The sequence below is a fragment of the Doryrhamphus excisus genome, chromosome 8 (genome assembly GCF_030265055.1).
Source record: "Doryrhamphus excisus isolate RoL2022-K1 chromosome 8, RoL_Dexc_1.0, whole genome shotgun sequence".
Taxonomy (NCBI): Eukaryota; Metazoa; Chordata; class Actinopteri; order Syngnathiformes; family Syngnathidae; genus Doryrhamphus; species Doryrhamphus excisus.
In genome coordinates, this window is record NC_080473.1 from 15,032,464 (window position 1) to 15,053,782 (window position 21,319).

The following is a 21,319-nucleotide window of genomic DNA, read 5'->3' on the forward strand; positions in this document are numbered from 1 at the left end:
TGGCAGAGTTGTTTATAGCAAAAAAAAAAAAAAAAAAGAGCTACAGGAGACAGGAAAGAGTTGAAGGATCCAGTCAAGGAAAGTTTAGCGCCTCACAAGAAATCCCTCAGCGGTTAAGGCCTAAACCAGCGCATAATCTTAGATTTAGCCTGAGCCTGCGTAAGTTGAGAGCTTTATCGAAAAGGAAACCCACTTTCATTGCATGTCTACCTCACAAAACTAAGAGAATTTGGGTCCTAGCCGGATCACTAAAAGCCCCACCCATTATTGTGTTAGTAATTGCTATGTTTTTAGTAGACCGATAAACACTGTTGATTAACGACGTCTTTGATTGTGGAAGTGGTAGTTTTTCCATCCATTCAGTTTCTATGTCGCTTACCCTCACTAGGGTCGCAAGGGGGTACGCTGGAGCTTATCCCAGCAGTCTTTGCACTCCAGTCAGAGTACACTCAACCAGTCAATCACAGGGCACATATAGACAAACGACCATTCACACTCACATTCATACCTATGGACAATTGACAATGTAGAAGAACCAGGGCCAAATTCTGGGGAAAAAAATTGTGTAGCGCTGCAACTAATGATTATTTTGTTTTTCCATTAATCTGAAGTGTGTTGTTTTGATTAATCAAGTAATCGGTTAGAGGCTGCATGGCGGTCGAGTGGTTAGTGCGCTGACCTCACAGCTAGGAGACTAGGGTTCAATTCCACTCTCGGCCATCTCTGTGTGGAGTTTGCATGTTCTCCCCGTGCATGGGTGGGTTTTCTCCGGGTACTCCGGTTTCCTCCCACATTCCAAAAACATGCTAGGTTAATTAACCACTCCAAATTGTCCATAGGTATGAATGTGAGTGTGAATGGTTGTTTGCCTATATGTGCCCTGTGTTTGGCTGGCTGGCGACCGGTCCAGGGTGTACCACACCTCTCGCTTGAAGACAGCTGGGATAGGCTCCAGCATCCCCCGCTACCCTTGTGAGGATAAGCGGTAGAAAATGAATGAATGAATGAAAATAATCGGTTATGACCTAGACCAGTAGTGTCAAAGTGCTGCCTGACGGGCGGCCATTTGACATGTCGTCAGAAAAAGACCTGAAAAAGACATAAGAGATCATTTAATAAAAAATAAATAAAGAATAGAGTTTATCTGCCTATTAATCCTTGCATTGACTGACATTGGCCAGTCGGTTGAAAAGGAAAGAAAACATAAAGGACACAAGCAGAGGAGGCAATGTTCATTCATTGCAGAGGCTGTGGGGGTGGAGGGGGGGGGGGGTCGCTTACTGTCTGAATGTAAGTAGCTGTCAACTCCAACTAATGTAGCTGCGTAAATCACCCAGAATAAACCAAATACAGCACCGGGGTAGAGACGTTCTTCACAGGATTTATCGTGCTGCTGAACGATGGAACAATTAACTGTTTCATAATATATGACCAGACTTTCAGCAATGTGATGTCAAGTGTGAAATGCTGCACAGAGAAACAGTGAATGGCAAACGACAAGACAACAAACAAGAACAAGAAAGCAGGGTGATGCATAAACATGTCTCTGTTTGGAAGCGATTTCAACTGATTTGTCACGGAAGCTAATTGAAAATACTTCCATAAGGGTGCGGAGCCATATATACTGTTTACTGTTGAGGTGTTTACTATACTAACGCATCTTCAACACAAACACACAGTCATGACATGTTACACACGGCTACCAACATCAGCACTCTGAACAGAGAGTAGGATTTAAAGGCTTTCGGGGGAAGCCTCTCCTCTGATACTACCAGGTTTCAAAGGAATGATGTTTGCTATTCATGCTCAACTGCCAGTGGGTGTAGATCAATGACGTGCAGCGAGGTTTTTTTTTTTTTGCTGCTGAGACACTGACTTTTTATTTTAAACTTGAAATTCTTGTTTTCCAGCCATTTTTAACACGGGTTGCTCATTATGAGCTATTCATTCATTCATTCATTCATTTTCTACCGCTTTTCCTCACGGGGGTGCTGGAGCCTATCCCAGCTGTCTTCGAGTGAGAGGCGGGGTACACCTTGGACTGGTCGCCAGCCAATCACAGGGCACATATAGACAAACAACCATTCACACTCACATTCATACCTATGGACAATTTGGAGTCGCTAATTAACCTAGCATGTTTTTGGAATGTGGGAGGAAACCGGAGTACCCGGAGAAAACCCACGCATGCACGGGTGGAACATGCAAACTCCACACAGGGTGGAATTGAACTCTGGTCTCTGAGCTGTGAGGTCTGCACGCTAACCACTCGACCGCCGTGCCGCCCTAGGTTAATTCAGTGAGTTACTAGGGTGCTGGAGCCTATCCCAGCTGTCTTTGAGCGAGAGGCGGGGTACACCCTGGACTGGTGGCCAGCCAATCACAGGGCACATATAGACAAACAACCATTCACACTCACATTCATACCTATGGACAATTTGGAGTCGCTAATTAACCTAGCATGTTTTTGGAATGTGGGAGGAAACCAGAGTACCTGGAGAAAACCTACGCACACACAGGGAGAACATGCAAACCTGAGCGGGGAATCGAACCCAGGTCTCCTGGCTGTGTGGCCACAGCTAACCACTCGACCATTGTGCGGTCGTATAAAAACATTCATTCATTCATTCATTTTCTACCGCTTTTTCTTCACGAGGGTCGCGGGGGGTGCTGGAGCCTATCCCAGCTGTCTTTGGGGCGAGAGGCGGGGTACACCCTGGACTGGTCACCAGCCAATCACAGGGCACATATAGACAAACAACCATTCACACTCACATTCATACCTATGGACAATTTGGAGTGGCCAATTAACCTAGCATGTTTTTGGAATGTGGGAGGAAACCGGAGTACCCGGAGAAAACCCACGCATGCACGGGGAGAACATGCAAACTCTACACAGAGATGGCCGAGGATGGAATCGAACCCTGGTCTCCTAATGAGCTAGTCACTTTGGGTAAAAATGTTTTCAAATACTTAATCTCATTTTTTTATATGTATATAAAACTGAAAACCAGTCCTTCTTAATTTTTTATTTTGGTTTTAAGAGTCTATCTGTAGAAGTGTAGCATCAAAAAGCAATCCCCCAACATCACCTTCATGGTGCGCCGGAGTGCTGTGCGCCTCACCTATGACATTTTATGACAGTTTATTGTCCGATTAACAATCATGATGTCAATATTCAAGACATTATAAGGATGTGGAAAGTCATGGTGTATAATTAGTGTTTCTGACAACAATATATTGGCAACATGCTGACAAACAGAAATGGCCACGCGCCACACTAGCCGGTTTTATGGAGGGTTGCACAATCAGGGTAGGCGTGGCTTGTGATTCAGTGATTTTTACTTAAGAAAATGATAAAACCCCCGGACGCCTCCCTGGTGAGGTGTTCCGGGCATGCCCAGCCGGGAAAAGGCCCCGGGGCAGACCTAGGACACACTGGAGGGACTATGTCTCACAGCTGGCCTGGGAACCGCTTGGTGTCCTCCCTGGAGCTGGAGGAGGTGGCCAGGGACCGGGAAGTCTGGGCTTCCCTACTAAGACTGGTGCCCCTGCGACCCGGACCCGGATTAGTGGAGGAAAATGGATGGATGGATGGAAAATGATAAAACCGATTGTAATTATACATCCCTCCATTCATTTTCCTTACCCAAGTCAGGTTGCGGGGGCTGAAGCCTAAACGGGGAAGCCCAGACTTCCCTCTCCCCACCAACTTCACCCAACGCTTCCCAGGAGATGCAACCTTTCCAATATGTCCTGGGTCTTCCCCAAGGTCCCTTACCAGTCGGATATGCCCTGATCACCTCCCCAGGAGAAATCCTAGACTAGATGCCTGAGCCACCTTTACTCCGAGTTTCTCCCAGATGACAGTGCTGCTCACCTTATCTCCAAGAGAGAGCCCAGCAACCCTCCAGAGAAAACCCATTTCGGCTTCCTGTACCTGTGATCTTGTCCTTTCTGTCACCACCCAAAGCTTGTGATCATGGGTGAGGGTAGGAACGTACAGTAGATGGACTGGTAAAGTGAGATCTTTACCTTCCGGGTGAGCAAAATCTTCACCACAACCGACCGATGCAGAGTCACACCAAACTTCTGTCGGTGCAGGATCTCATCCCTGACCCGAATATGGCACTCCACCTTTTTCCGTGTGAGTGAGAACCATGTACTCGGACTTGGACGTGCTGATTATCATCTTGGCCGTTTCACAGTCGGCAGCAAACTGATCCAGCAGGAGCTGAAGATCACGGCTGGATGAGGCCAGCTGGGCCACATCATCTGGAAAAAACCGAGACCCAATCCTGGAGCCACCAAACCGGATGGCTGCACTTAGAAATTCTGTCCATAAAAGTAATGAATAGAATTAGAATTATACAATACATTTATGAAACAGTTCAATGGGCAAATATGGATATTTACTTTACTTTTGTTTTTTTTTATTTTTCATGATGACTCACCTGCCTTTTCTGATCGTTCGTCGTTGTCGATGTGTTGAATCCTTTCCCCTGCTCTGCCTTTGTCTTCCACTGTTTTGCCAACAAGTTTCAAAGCTTGTTGTTTTCCCTCTTTTTTTTTGTTTCAACCTCCACAAATACACAATCACCAGCTGCTTGAGCAGCTGCACTCTGCCATTTCTCTCCTTTTTCGTCCTCCCACATTGGCTCTTTTTGTCCTCAACACAAAATATTTCAATATCATACTACACATGCACACACACTTGCATGCAATGTATTTCTTTGTCAGAACAAGATTAAATCTATTAATATATAATTATAGATTAGTTACTTTTGCACAGTTTTATAGAATGCAAGACCTGTATAAAACGTTTGGTTTTTCATAAAGATAATCGTGCAAAATTTCAATTACCAATGAGTGGAAGCCATGTATGTCAACACCTGATGTTCCTCACTATGGTTGCGGGTATGCTGGAGCCTATCCCAGCTGTCTTCAGGTGAGAGGCGTGGTACACTCTGGACTGGTTGCCAGCCAATCACAAAGCACATATAGACAAACAACCATTCACACTCACATTCTTACAATTCAGAGTCGCCAATTGACCTAGCATACATTTTTGCAATGTGGGAGAAAACCCATGCATGCACGGGGAGAAGATACAAACTCCACACATTCATACCTGAGCGGAGAATCGAACCCAGGTCTCCTCGATGTGTGGCCTGCATGCTCACCACTCAGTCATATATATGTATGTGATATATTCACATTCAAAAGTAGCCATTGGTACTTGGATCTTCACCAGACACAATAAACTTTACAATAAACTGTTGGAAAGTCCAGACATTTTTTTTGGCGAACGCTACACAGAATCAACATATTAATCTGACTGTCCTCCTAGTCCACAAGCATCAAGGTGGTCGCTTCCAGTGTGTTTAACTCATTGCAGACCTGGCAGAAGGCCAGCCTCACGTTGGCATGGAAGAGATGATGTCACCGTCCAAAGCAGTAAAAAGATAATTGGTGTGAGGAACACTGGCTGCTCTGATATAGAGCCAGTTTATCTTTTTTTGCTACTCATATTTTCCAAAACATACACGGAACTTCAGGGAAAAAGAGTCTACCATCTGCAGTAGCAGCATGGATCATGACACATAATCATAATCAAATATGATAGAGAAAAAATTAGTTTTATTGTGATTGATGAAAGAAAATGTGTTTATATATGTTAAAGACCATTATTTCTAAAATCACAAATGCTTCAACTTGCTGATATAGTTCATCTTCAAACATCTAAAATAATGCATAAGGCTGAAAACAACCAATTAGCTAAAAATGTCATCCAATACTTCTCTACAAGAGAGGAGAAATATGATCTCAGGAAAGAAGTACATTTGAAACACTTCTATGCTACGACTACGTTATGCTAGCCATAGCATTTCAGTATGTGGAATCAAACTATGGAATGATTGACTATTGGATTGAGTAAGGAAATCAAACAATGCACAACGATGAGCCAATTCAAGAAACAATACAAGCAGTTGATGTTTGCTAAATACAAGGATGAAGAGTCTTGAACCAGTCATGATGTGCTATATATATCACTATATTGACACTTACTATGGTACCCATTATGGCATTGGATGCTCATATCACCTCCTACTAATTTTATTTTATTTTATTTTATTTTATTTTATTTTATTTTATTTTATTTTATTTTATTTTATTTTATTTTATTTTATTTTATTTTATTTTATTTTATTGTTTTTTATTGTTTTTTAATGTCTATTTAACTTAAATTATATTAGGAAAGCAGGAAGTGAACAAATGTAACTTACTATGGTACCCATTATGTCATTGGATGGTCATATCACCTCATAGTTCTGTGCGAGGTAGATTATTAAAAAAAAAAAAAACCTTAAACTGTATTATGGAAAGCAGGAAGTGAACAAATGTAACAGTTACTGATTGTAAAAGTACCAGATGGAGGGGTATGATTTAATAAGCTTTGCTTCTTCCTACTCCTTTTGGACATGTGGAACTGGGAACTGATTATGGGATGCACTCAATTGGAATCTGATGCATGTTCAAATGAAATAAAACCATTACCAAAATTGAAGGACCGCACTGAGAATTACCTGGTCTCAGAAAACTCAAGATGGGTCGTGACATTGACCCAAAACACACAATCAAGACAACAAAGGATTGAGTCAAGAAGAAACACATTACGATCCTGAATCAGACAAGCCAATTTCGTACATAAATCCCACAGTAAATCTGTGGCGGGATCTTCAAGTTGGAAATCTGTAGCCTTGAAACCTTCAGATGGTATCTGTAAAGAGGAGTGAGGAAAACACTCAGCATTAGTGAAGGTGGTGCACTTGTGTGGGGTTTGTATTCTCTATCCTGCTGTGACAGCCATATGGTTAGAAATTAGTCTGATAAAGTGTGTTTTATCTGTAGTATTAGATTTATCCCCTTAATCCAATTACATTGTGTGCTTTTAAGGGCGGGTGTTGTTTAGCTCATCATATCAATCACGTTATCTGTATGAATTTAATATTGTGTGTCAATTATGGCATTTTTTACTGTATTTTATCAATAGAAAAATAAATGACCGGACATGAGATGTTTATATCAACATCTCCAAATGAACTGAAACTTTAAATCAAACTAAAGGATACCATTCATTCATTCCTTTTTGGGGTGCTGGAGCCTATCCCAGCTGTCTTCAGATGAGAGGCAGGGTACACCCTGGACTGGTGGCCAGCCAATCACAGGGCACATATAGACAAACAACCATTCACACTCACATTCATACCTATGGCCAATTTGGAGTGGCCAATTAACCTAGCATGTTTTTGGAATGTGGGAGGAAACCGGAGTACCCGGAGAAAACCCACGCATGCACGGGGAGAACATGCAAACTGCACACAGAGATGGCCGAGGGTGGAATCAAACTCTGGTCTCCTAGCTGGCTCCTAGCTTTTTTCATCCACAATCCATTATGTGTGCGTTACAATAAGAGAAAACAAGTTCTTATGAGACAGCTAACAATGCCGTCATTGGGAGGTACCAATATTTTGACTATGAAGCCAAAACAAACTTATATCTTGTGATCATGCATTAAGTACATTGATGATAATGTAATACCTACAGTATATTTTGATGATTGAAAACATCACCAAAAATTATTTCCAAGGCAAATCGATTTCACATAGCCAAGAAGCTATCGCAACTTCCATCAATGACGGCAGTATAGATAGAAACAGGCAACACTCACAGTGTCCTCTCTCATTGGGATGGCTGTGTCTTCCAGCACAAAACATGTGCTTGAGTGAAATTGAGAGCAAAAAAAAAAAAAAAACACTGAAAAGCTGAAAAATTATTTTACTTGTTGGAACGCACAGAAAATGTTTCACGGATTTCTATATTCAAGGATTGTAAACATGGGCAATTTTTTTTTTAAAGTGCAGTTTTCCTTCTCACATCTAACATTAACCATGTTGTTATGAAGAATGTGAGGTTGCATTCAAAGACACCACAAGTTGAATTATTGAGTTCACAGTACATGTTTATTCTGGAATTTTTGTACTTCTGTTGTAAGACTTACGTAAGTGAGTGATAAGAATATCTAGTTATTTTTTTTCTTTGGATTTCTTTCTTTTTCTTTCACGCATAATAAAGACTTTGTTGTGATGTCCGGAGTTTCCTTGAATGCACCTTGCAGTAGTCTTGTGACAATGCGGAAATATTGTTCTGAGGATGAACGGACGGGATGTGTGTTTTTGAGTTGGAGATACATATATGGTTTTGGAATGATGTGTTCAGGTGTGAGCTGTGTTTAGGTCTAAAGGTCTAAAAGAGCGTCAGACTGTGGGACACTGCATTGTGTGTCCATCTGCCATCATTGCTTGCCATATTGCACAGGCATTCATGCCACAAAAAAAAAGTAATTAATTAAATAAATTTGTTACCACTGTTAACACATTATTTTAGATAGCCCTAGTTTTCTTTATGGTTTACATTTCCATTTTACATGGAATGTTTTTTTTTATTTTTTTTATAGCTGTCATGTCAGGATGCAATGTGCATTGTGAAACTGACACTGCAATAGTTGCATTTGCCGTAGGAAATAATAACGTGACAATATGGGATTTTTATTGTACTCCCACATTCCCAGTTGAGGAACGCAGTTGATATTAAGCAGGCCGATCCTAAAGGGACACTATCCTTCTCATTTCAGACGCTTTTAAAATTATATTGGATCCCGGTGGGGCACTACAGTAAGTTCCTGGTTTAGGAGTGGCATCAAATTTTAAACCAGTTATAGCTTGAAACAGACTAACAACATTATAAACATATACCTAAGTCAGAGGAGCAGAAAATGTAGGATGGGCCACTTCAAATATCATTTTACGAATCTTGCTTGTGCATTGTTTAAGTTCCTTACTCAATCATTTCCATAGTTTGATTCCACATACTGAATAGTCATATCAATCAAATATTATTGAAAATGGTAGGAAATATATTCCTTATTGAGTCATGAAAACATTAGTTTTATCTCCTTTAGATTATTGCTCAATTATTTGGTCAAATACAAAAGAGACTTAAGGAAACTGTACTTTTTTAAAATTTTGCATGTTCTCCTCGTTCATGCGTGGGTTTTCTACGGGTACTCCGGTTTCTTCCCACATTCCAAAAACATGCTAGGTTAATTGGCGACTCCAAATTGTCCATAGGTATGAATGTGAGTGTGAATGGTTGTTTGTCTATATGTGAAAAAAACTGTATAAAAACTGAGGCATTTTTTCCCCATAGGAATGAATGTAAATCTAATTAATCTGTTCCACACACCCAAAAATATTAACAAAGAATGGATTATTATAGAGAATAATTATATGTTGTGACCCAGGTTCGATTCCCCCCTCGGGCATCTCTGTGTGGAGTTTCCATGTTCTTCCCGTGCATGCGTGGGCTTTCTCCGGGTACTCCGGTTTCCTCCCACATTCCAAAAACATGCTAGGTTAATTAGCCACTCCAAATTGTCCATAGGTATGAATGTGAGTGTGAATGGTTGTTTGTCTATATGTGCCCTGTGATTGGCTGGCCACCAGTCCAGGGTGTACCCCGCCTCTCGCCCGAAGACAGCTGGGATAGGCTCCAGCAAAATGAATGAATGAATGAATCCCCAATCCTTATGTGAGACATAAGCACATCGGTCTTTAGCTTTTCTGTTTTTTATAATGACAAAAAACAGCTAAAAAAAAGTCACAGCTAAGAATGCACGGAACAGGAAACACCTATTCCGTTTATAAAACCTTCTGAAAGAACTCAAAAACCGCCAACAACACACCATTTACACATTATGTGACATGCATGTTAATCAAGCTACAGCGACATATTATTGACGCTGTTTTGTCAAATAACTATTCCAATGCATCTTGAGAATTGCATGCTCCACGTGTTCTTCTCTATGTGCTTCTTCAGCTGTAAACCCGATTGAAAGGAACAAAGAAAAGACCCACTAGGGCAGACCTGGGCAAATTAAGGCCCGCGGGCCACATCCGGCCCTTTGTACGTCCCTGTCCGGCCCGCGTGAGGCCAATCATAAACACCATAAATTAAACTTTTTTTTTAACTTTTATTTTGAAATTTTATTTTGAAAAGCGTTACGTCGCTACGTATGCACGTCGTAGACGTAGCACCTTCACTCGCGTATACACGTGTGTGAGTGAAGGTGATGCTGTTCGCGAGGTTATCCCCAAGATGTCGGCACACCCCAAGAAAAGAAAAGTTGATAACGAATGCCGTATTTTCAACAAAACATGGACTTCCAAATATTTCTTTACAGAAAGTAAAGGCAAAGCAGTGTGCTTAGTCTGTGGTACACAGGTTGCTGTGTTTAAAGAATATAATTTGAATCGCCACTACACCACCAAGCATGAAGATAAATACAGAAATCTGTCTGGTGAAGAGCGTGCAAGGGAGTCTGATGCATTGCTTGCAAAACTACAAACCCAACAAGGATTTTTCACTAAACTTCACACTCCCAGAGATGCAGCCGTCAGGACAAGTTATGTCATTTCTCACAAAATCGGCAGAAAAAGTAAGGCGTTTTCCGACGGAGAGTTTATTAAGGAGTGCTTATTGGACTCTGCTGCGCTGATGTGCCCAGAGAAAAAAGGCGCATTTGAGAACGTTTCACTCTCCCGACGCACTGTAACGAGGCGGATTGAGGACATCGCGGGGAACTTAGAGCTATTCAAAATATTTAATTTAAGTATTTTACAATGAAAGAAAGTTGGTGGCCCTCTGACACAATTCAGGCTTCTCATGCGGCCCCTGATAAAAATTAATTGCCCACCCCTGCACTAGGGGAACGCTTGCTCTGAATGGCCTATCACTCGTGGTCAAGAGCTCCGTACTGTGATTGACTATACTGTAATGACGCGTGCATCGCCTTATTCACGTCTCCTCACAGTCATAGTTGTTCACATGTTGGACCATGCAAGCGGTTGACTTTAACGATGCTAAAATGCTGCTGCAGTGAGATGATGAGATCAAATGTGTTATTTAGAGATCAGAGTGGTAAGCTTTCACTTGGATAACAAAAAAAAAATGAAGCCGAGTCGATGGACCGACATTGAGGGCTTGACACTCTGAAAGGACTTTTAAAGGAATACTGTCTGTATTGAACAGAAACATGTGAGGCAGCTTATTGGCCACGGAAAACTTTTCTTTTTAATGAATTAGTTTAGGCAAAAGGGCATTCTAGTATATATACATATAGACAAACAACCATTCACACTCACATTCATACATGGACAATTTGGAGTCGCCAATTAACCTAGCATGTTTTTGGAATGTGGGAGGAAACCGGAGTACCCGGAGAAAACCCACGCATGCACGGGGAGAACATACAAACTCCACACAGAGATGGTCGAGGGTGGAATTGAACCCTGGTCTCCTAGCTGTGCTGTCTCGACCGCCGTGCCGCCCTAGGTTAATTCAGTGGTTCTCAATTATTTTCTGTCATGCCCTCCCAGGGGACAGAAATGTTTTCACTCTCCCCCAATTTGAAATACAATTGAGAAAGGAATAATATTTATTGATTCATCTGTACTGTACAGACTTAACTCAAAACTGAAAGCAGGGTAATGCAACAGAATGGAGAGCTGTGAATATTTAGGAGTCAGATTTATGTAAATGTTGGCAGGCTTGGGTTAATTACAGACTGTTAATTGTCCATAGGTATGAATGTGAGTGTGAATGGTTGTGTGTCTATATGTGCCCTGTGATTGCCGGGCGACCCATACCGGGTGTACACAGCACCAAAGACAGTTGGGATAGGCTCGGGATCGAGGTATATAGGAAAAGATTTCATGGAAAAGGTTTAATCAAGAAGTGAATATTGTGAGAACTATGAGCAGTAAGGATGCAACAGCTGAATGCCAAATAAGCCCCTTTACCTGCCCACATGCAAAACTTAAATTATTATTATTTATTCTAAGTTATTTAAATTATTTGTACAAATTACTGATTACGCTGTACATTGTTCATATTTGATGTCATCTATTTATTCTCCACATTATTTTTAATTTTTTATTTTTTATTTTTAATTTTTTATTTTTAATTTTTTATTTTTAATTTTTAATTTTTTATTTTTAATTTTTTATTTTTAATTTTTAATTTTTAATTTTTAATTTTTAATTTTTTATTTTTTATTTTTTATTTTTTATTTTTTATTTTTTATTTTTTATTTTTTATTTTTTATTTTTTATTTTTTATTTTTTATTTTTTATTACATGGGAGCCAGGCAATGACATTTAGTTGGCAATTTCACTGTTGTGTTATTGTGCAATGACAATAAAGAAGGTCTATGTCTGTCTAGTATGGGATACAAAACCGAGTAGTACATGCGGCACTTGAGGTAATGAGGAACTTTAAAATAAAATAACTATCATTGTGTTCAGACTGTTACTGTTATACTTACACATTCTCAAAATTTGTCCAAATTGCATCGCAGGGGCCATTTTCTGCCCGGTGCTTGCTCTTTATTGGCACGTGACTTTTTCTACAATTTGCTTTGTCAGCTAAGTTTTTATAGCTTATTGGACAATGCACTGACCTACATTGGTTTGGTTTTATTCTTAAGGTACACATCAAAGTGTCCTACAAATTTTGTATATATAATATATATATATATATATATACAGTCCCTGACAAAAGTCTTGTCGCTTATCCAAGTTGTAGGAACAACAAATAATAACTTGACTTGTAGTTGCTCAATTGGAATCAGAAATGACTTATATGAAAGGCAAAGCCCTCTAGATTATGCTTTTTATATAAAAATAAAGTTTTGTACCATTCATTGAGTTTTATCATTTAATTAGGACATAAAGGTCAGATTTTGCTTGGACAAAAGTCTTGTCGCATACAAAAAAATGTAGAAATAATACATATACTTAATGTTGAATACACAAATATGCTACAATAACATCAGAACATAAAGTCATTGTACCTTGGAAAAAAGAATTAATATTGTGTATGGCTTCCATGAGCTTGGAGGACTGCATCCATACGTCTTGGCAATGACTCAAATAACTCATCTGGAATGGCCAAGAAAGCAGTCTTGCAGGACTCCCAGAGTTCATCAGGATTTTTCGGCTTCATCTTCCAAGCCTCCTCCTTCATCTTACCCCAGACATGCTCAATAATGTTCATGTCTGGCGACTGGGCTGGCCAATCCTGGAGCACCTTGACCTTCTTGGCTTTCAGGAACTTGGATGTGGAGGCTGAAGTATGAGAAGGAGTGCCATCCTACTGCAGAATTTGCCCTTTCTTGTGGTTTGGAATGTAATGGACAGCGAGAATTTCTTGATATGATGTTGCCATCAACAGCCAACAAAAAAATCGTGTTGCATTTGCCAAGGCCCACAGCTTGCAGAAAGGATGGACAGTGGAAAAGTGGCAGAAGGTTGCTTTTTCTGACGAATCATCCATTGAACTGCATCCCAATCGCCGCAAATACTGCAGAAGACCTGTTGGAACCCGCATGGACCCAAGATTCACCCAGAAAACAGTCAAGTTTGGTGGAGGAAAAATCATGGTTTGGGGATACATCCAGTATGGGGGTGTGCGACAGATCTGCAGAGTGGATGGCAACATCAACAGCCTGAAATATCAAGAAATTCTCGCTGCCCATTACATTCCAAACCACAAGAAAGGGCAAATTCTGCAGTAGGATGGCACTCCTTCTCATACTTCAGCCTCCACATCCAAGTTCCTGAAAGCCAAGAAGGTCAAGGTGCTCCAGGATTGGCCAGCCCAGTCGCCAGACATGAACATTATTGAGCATGTCTGGGGTAAGATGAAGGAGGAGGCTTGGAAGATGAAGCCGAAAAATCCTGATGAACTCTGGGAGTCCTGCAAGACTGCTTTCTTGGCCATTCCAGATGAGTTATTTGAGTCATTGCCAAGACGTATGGATGCAGTCCTCCAAGCTCATGGAAGCCATACACAATATTAATTCTTTTTTCCAAGGTACAATGACTTTATGTTCTGATGTTATTGTAGCATATTTGTGTATTCAACATTAAGTATATGTATTATTTCTACATTTTTTTGTATGCGACAAGACTTTTGTCCAAGCAAAATCTGACCTTTATGTCCTAATTAAATGATAAAACTCAATGAATGGTACAAAACTTTATTTTTATATAAAAAGCATAATCTAGAGGGCTTTGCCTTTCATATAAGTCATTTCTGATTCCAATTGAGCAACTACAAGTCAAGTTATTATTTGTTGTTCCTACAACTTGGATAAGCGACAAGACTTTTGTCAGGGACTGTATATATATATATATATATATATATATTATTATATATATATTATTATATATATATATTATATATATATATTATTTTTATTTATTTATTTATTTTTTTTAGAAATACCTGCCAGTAAAATATAACTGTATTTGCATTTTTCATATCTATGGAAAATTTGGAGTCGCCAATTAACCTAGCATGTTTTTGGAATGTGGGAAGAAAACCCATGCATGCACGGGCAGAACATGCAAACTCCACACAGAAACACCAGAGGGGGGAATCGAACCTGGGTCTCATAGCTGTGCGGCCTGTGCGCTAATCAGTTGTCCACCGTGCAGCCACTTGCAAAACCCAACCCTATAAATAACATAATAAGCCAAGTATGGGTACTTACCACTAAAGATACGTACAATAAGTGATCAGAAGGTCTATTGCAGAGTTGACATTTTAGTATTTAGTTATTTCTGGCCATGTAATGATGATGACAAATATTAATCCGACAGTCAAACTTGTTGATCACTGATATCAGGCATCATAACGTAATCCTCAAAAAGTACTTTTTGAGTCATTCCAATTGTGATCTCCACCACCCGGAGTGACCTTTTCAGAGAATGACCAGCTGTGTTTATTTTGTAAAGTCACTTCTTTTCACTGACGGCCATATGGTCAGCGTGTCACACACAATAGTTACCTTTGACACTTAATAACCTTTAGCGGGGTTATTTCCACCACATCCAGACAGGTAAACGTAACAATGAGGCAATGCTGTTTTGCGTGTCTGCAACTGTTCCTCCGCACGTTGGCTTATGTTCTTATATTACACTTTTCTCCACAATCTGTCTTCAGTGGCAGTCCACTAAAGAAGCTCATTGGCATTGCAAAATACCCCCCCTCCTGCCATGATGTGTGCGTCTGCCAGTGTTTGAGAGAGGATTGAAAGAAATGAATGTGTTAGCCACCGAGAGGGGTCATGCATTATTAAATGTAGCATAAGCGTGGCGTTGCGCGCTGACATCTTTTTTTTTTTCCCCGTGTATTTACCGTTCGTAATGTATTTGTTGATGTGAGCTGATGTCTTTTTATTCAGCTCCATATGTTTTGTATAGTAGTGGCAGGTTGTTTTTTTTTTTCTGTAACATGACTTAAGTAGACAACAAAGATACACATTTGTTGTCGTACACTTAATCAATTCATGCATGCACTTTTTATCTCTCTGAAGGATGCTTTTTGTGATTTGGCAGGCTTTTAGTCACACCAACATTCATCTACAAACCCGAGCACCTGTTCATGCATAAAATGTCCTCTCTGCTGACAGATTACTTAAAATGAACCTGTTCCACTTTTATTGAAAGTGTCTGTCCATATGATATTATACGGTAGATACACGGAATAGGGAACATTATGTTTGCACACATTTTTGGGCTTGCGCTTACTTAAAATACTGTCAATAGTATCAGATGATGGGTGTTCTAGCTAATAAAACACCCCTGATAAGAAGTATTTATTGGTATCTTTAGTGTATCTCAAAATTCCAATGCCCATCCGGGTTGTACTCTTTGTGTAACCTGGGGTGACAGAGCCTTCTCCATTGCTGCCCCCACCCTCTGGAATTCTTTCCCCCCATTCGCTCCGTTCTTGCCCTGAAAAAAACAACTAAAAACCCACCTCTTTAAATCTGTTTTTAGTGTCTAACTTTTTATTCCTGATTCTAAGTATATTTTACTTTGTTTACTTGCTTTTATTCAACTCTAGTTTTTCTGTAAAGCGTATTTGAGTATTTTGAAAAGCGTTATACAAATAAAATGTATTATTATTCATTCATTCATTCATTCATTCATTCATTCATTCATTCATTCATTTTCTACGAGAGGCGGGGTACACCCTGGACTGGTGGCCAGGCAATCCCAGGGCACATATAGACAAACAACCATTCACACTCACATTCATACCTATGGACAATTTGGAGTCGCTAATTAACCTAGCATGTTTTTGGAATGTGGGAGGAAACCGGAGTACCCGGAAAAAAAACCCACGCATGCACGGGGAGAACATGCAAACTTCACACAGAGATGCCCGAGGGTGGGATTGAACCCTGGTCTCCTAGCTGTGAGGTCTGCGCGCTAACCACTTGACCGCCGTGCTGCCTGTATTTTTATTTTTATTTTTATTTTTATTTTTATTTTTATTTTTATTTTTATTTTTATTTTTATTTTTATTTTTATTTTTATTTTTGTTTTTGTTTTTGTTTTTGTTTTTGTTTTTGTTTTTGTTTTTGTTTTTGTTTTTATTTTTATTTTTATTTTTATTTTTATTTTTATTTTTATTTTTATTTTTATTTTTATTTTTATTTTTATTTTTATTTTTATTTTTATTTTTATTTTTATTTTTATTTTTATTTTTATTTTTATTTTTATGTACAACCCAAAACAATTTTTTTTGTTTTGAAAATTTGGAAAATGTCCTGTTTGTCATCAGGCCATTAAATTGAGTGCCAACAAGGTACTGTGCTGTATATATTGCCAAAAGCCAAAGAAAAAGCAAAACAAATGCACATGAGTTAATCCTCTGACACTCGTTGAGTCTGAAGTTCCAAAAAAATGGAGTTCTTGCATTTTTAGAGGGCATTAATTTTGTCTCAAAATTAGGGGTTAAATTCTAAAACCTAACAATCGTTTGACCTCAAGTTCCTGTGTTGTTCTGTTTTTCTGATCATTTTCATGACGTTTTTTTTTTTGTTTTTTTTTGCTTTTGGAAATTGAGGATAGTATTTTGTAATATAACATTTTCAACTACACCAGTTGCATTTCATCAAAAAACACTATATTGACTGCTTTATATAACGATTAATATTGAAAAAGGTCACTTCTCATGTTGTTATATGTGAAAAGGAATTGCCCATCCCCGGTGTAGTAGTTTATTGATTTAAACATTTTCATATTTCACGGTATATCCAGAAACTGCATTCAGCCAAGCTGACTTAAGGGGAAAAAAAACACGTCTACGTTATTAGTCTCTGTTCGCAGGAGAGCTACTGTATTTATTCTGTATATTTATTACTCAAAATCCTATTGACCCGTGTTAACCCACCTACCAAGATATGATCACCTCTGCTTTTTTTCTCAGTCTGATAGAAGTTTGTTGGAAAAACAAGCAAACAAAAAAAAATGGTTGAGTCATTGTCCTTTTAGTATTTGTGCATTCATAGCAACATGCCCAAATACTATATATATATGCATGTGCATGCTTGCTTCGATCAAACTCACCTTTGCTACCCGCAGGGCTGGAAGGTGATCCTGTAGTTGAAGTGTCCCTTATCAGAGCAGTATTGCATACAAGCTTTGGGACATAGATTATATGAGAATAGTGTTAATTAATCGATACCGTGGTGGTGCATATGTGCTTTGCATGACTGATTCACAAGGGTTAATGTCCATCACGCAAACAAATGGCTTCTTGTGGCAATATTCATATTAAGATATGCCTTTAAGAATATTAATCTTAATTCATATTCATGTATGTTCATGCAGTCGAGGCCAGATAAAGCAATTAATATACGTATGTAAGTGGTAAAATATGTTCATGAGGTTTTATAACATGAATGTTGACCATGATTTATGTTTGTATCTACTAGTACACTGTCTGCTTTCTTATTTAAGTCTGTTTCATTGTGACTTACTTCATAAAATACATACATTTTGTGCAGGAACAAAGAACATCTATGAACATTGATGACTAATAAATAACCAGCTGATGCAACATTAACAAAAATATATAGAGATCTGCCACAAAATCAGACGTTTAAGGCCGCAACAATGACAAAAAAAGCCAGCGAAATCCTGTAGGGACTGAGTTGTTCCTCTACTGTTGCATAATTTTTGGTTGAAGGGGTGCAGCAACACAATACAAAGTGGGAGGCTCTACTGACATCCAGTGGCCATTATGTGTCACTGCATGTTCTCATGATAACTTGTATTAAACCACAACATCTTTGCAAAGGTTGGGTGCTGTGACAATTTCCATGATTATTATTATTTGGGTATACAAAAAAAAGAAGTTATATTTAAATTCCAAGTTAAAGATACAAAAAGATGTGTCCAATTGTTATTTTACACAACAATTAAGGATATCTTACCGTCCCCTTAATCCTTAGATGCACGAGTGACTGGACCCTACACTCTTCCATAAGTGGGTCAAAAATGACCCATACTAGTCTACATACTAGTCTACTCTACTACTCTATAGAAAATACATGTGGGTCATTTTTGAAATTATAAATTATAAAATTATAAAAGGTAAGTTAAAAATGTGAATGGTATCATAGCAAAAACATGTTTTTTGAGGAATACTTGGAATATGAAATGATGAAATATTTTCATTACGAAGATATTTCAAGAAAACAACCTGACCGGGTCATTTTTGACCCACTTATGGAAGGTTGGGGTAGTAACACAAAAAGTAAAATTTCTTAAAATGTATAAAAGATAAGTTAAAAATGTGAATGGTATGATAGCAAAAACATGTTTTTTGAGGAATACCTGGAATATGAAATGATGAAAAATTTTCATTACGAAGATATTTCAAGAGAACATCCTGACCGGGTAATTTTTGACCCACTTATGGAAGGTTGGGGTAGTAACACAAAAACTAAAATTTCTTAAAATTTATAAAAGGTAAGGTAGAAATGTGAATGGTATGATAGCAAAAAAATGTTTTTTGAGGAATACCTGAAAATATGTAATGCTGAAAAAATTTTATTACGAAGATATTCCAAGAGAACAACCCACTTATGGAAGGTTGGGGTAGTAACACAAAAACAAAAATTTCTTTTTTTGCATAATTTTTGCACAATAAAAACATATCTATCAGATTCCTTGAACATGAGCACCAAATTGGGTTAGGCTATGTCAGCTACCTGTGATAGCGATGCTATATTTTATATTTTAAATTTATATTCTCGTGCTATGCTATGCTATATTAGCTATGCACTCAAAGTAAATTACCATAATACAAATTTGGAATTATTTAGGGATAGGGATATATCATCTTGTAAAAACAGATACACATTGATAAGGCAGGCACTGCATCTGTTCCCACAGTGAAATATTGTGTGTGTGTGTGTGTGTGTGTGTGTGTGTGTGTGTGGATGCAGAAGGTACTGACACTGTCAGAAGTGAAGTGATGAAGGCGTCTTCATTCAGCGCACAGATGAGTTTGAGTACACATTGTAGTCATTATACACAGCTCAACAGGCGTCTTTGAAAACTACTTCTCACACACACACGTGCACAGAGGAGCTCATTTTTTTTTCCTTTTATCCGTCTGACGTTTCTATAGCAACAGGAAGCAGGCTCAGAAGTGAGACAATAGATTCAGGCATGTCAAGTTACAATTCTAAAAAAGAGCACAATTCTATTCAAGAGTTTGATGTATTCTCTTTCATATGATCGCTTCCCGAGTGCTGTATTGTGACATTTCTTTCACAAATATAATGGAAATATTGAATTGATGGATACTGTATAAAACCAAACCCGCAACCTTCAGGTTGAGATACCGATACTCTACCATCTTCAAATTCAGTTCTGTCTTTTTAAAATGAGTTTTCCCATTAAAATATTATTGTGACAACCATCCCCATGTCAATATGGGTCTCATTTCAACCCAACATGATAATGGTATGATAATGGTAATGATAATGGTAATGGTAATGTTTTTTTTTCATTTGAACATGCATCAGATTACAATTGAGTGCATCCCATAATAAGTTCACAGTTAAAAGGAGTAGGAAGAAGCAAAGCTTATTAAATCCTACCCCTCCATCTGGTACTTTTACAATCAGCAACTGTTACATTTGTTCACTTCCTGCTTTCCAAATAAAATAAAATGAAATAAAATAAAATAAAATAAAATAAAATGAAATGAAATGAAATGAAATGAAATGAAATGAAATGAAATGAAATGAAATGAAATGAAATGAAAATAAAATAAAATAAAATAAAATAAAATAAAATAAAATAAAATAAAATAAAATAAAATAAAATAAAATAAAATAAAATAAAATTTTAATCACGTACCGAAGTAGGAGGTGATATGAGCATCCAATGCCATAATGGGTACCATAGTAAGTGTCAATATAGTGATATATATAGCACATCATGACTGGTTCAAGACTCTTCATCCTTGTATTTAGCAAACATCAACTGCTTGTATTGTTTCTTGAATTGGCTCATCGTTGTGCATTGTTTGATTTCCTTACTCAATCCATTCCATAGTTTGATTCCACATACTGAAATGCTATGGCTAGCATAACGTAGTCCTAGCATAGAAGTGTTTCAAATGTACTTCTTCCCTGAGATCATATTTCTCCTCTCTTGTAGAGAAGTATTGGATGACATTTTTAGCTAATTGGTTGTTTTTAGCCTTATGCATTATTTTAGCTGTTTGAAGATGAACTATATCAGCAAGTATTTGTGATTTTAGAAATAAGGAGTTAGTATGTTCTCTGTAGGCGGCATTATGAATTACCCCTACTGACCTTTTTTGCAGTACATTTAGCGAGTGAAGATTGCTTTTATAGTTATTAGCCCATATTTCCACACAATAAGTAAGATATGGTAGAACCAGAGAGCAATAAAGAGTGTGGAGTGATTTCTTATTGAGAATAAATTTTGCTTTGTTCAATATTGAAATATTTCTGGCCACTAGAATTAAACCCAGTCCGCACCTTCTCTCAAAATATTTACAGTAAGACGGCACCAAAATAATGTGGCCTATTTGCACACTTCTGGGGTAAATTGTATGACTCCCATATTGTAAGTACAGCATTTCAATAGGAAATAGTAACCACTTGGAGCAGATAAAGTTTTATTGCAGCCACTGTTTCAGAAAGCAATAAGTTATCGAACCCCATCTAGAATACTAAGTGAAAACACTGGTCGGGGAACTGTAACTTTACTTATAGAGAATATCCAAGCAAAAAATGATGTACTGTATTTTGGATTCCCAGGACAGATAATTTATCTTGTGTACCAAGGGAAAC

The 21,319-nt window shown here is 38.4% G+C and overlaps 1 protein-coding gene across 1 annotated transcript in view; it reads left to right on the plus strand.

Annotated features, from left to right (window-relative positions):
• The window catches only part of lsamp (limbic system associated membrane protein), a 282,520-nt gene that overhangs the window by 83,094 nt on the left and 178,107 nt on the right, over positions 1 to 21,319 (plus strand). The gene's annotated exons all lie outside the window — the stretch shown is intronic.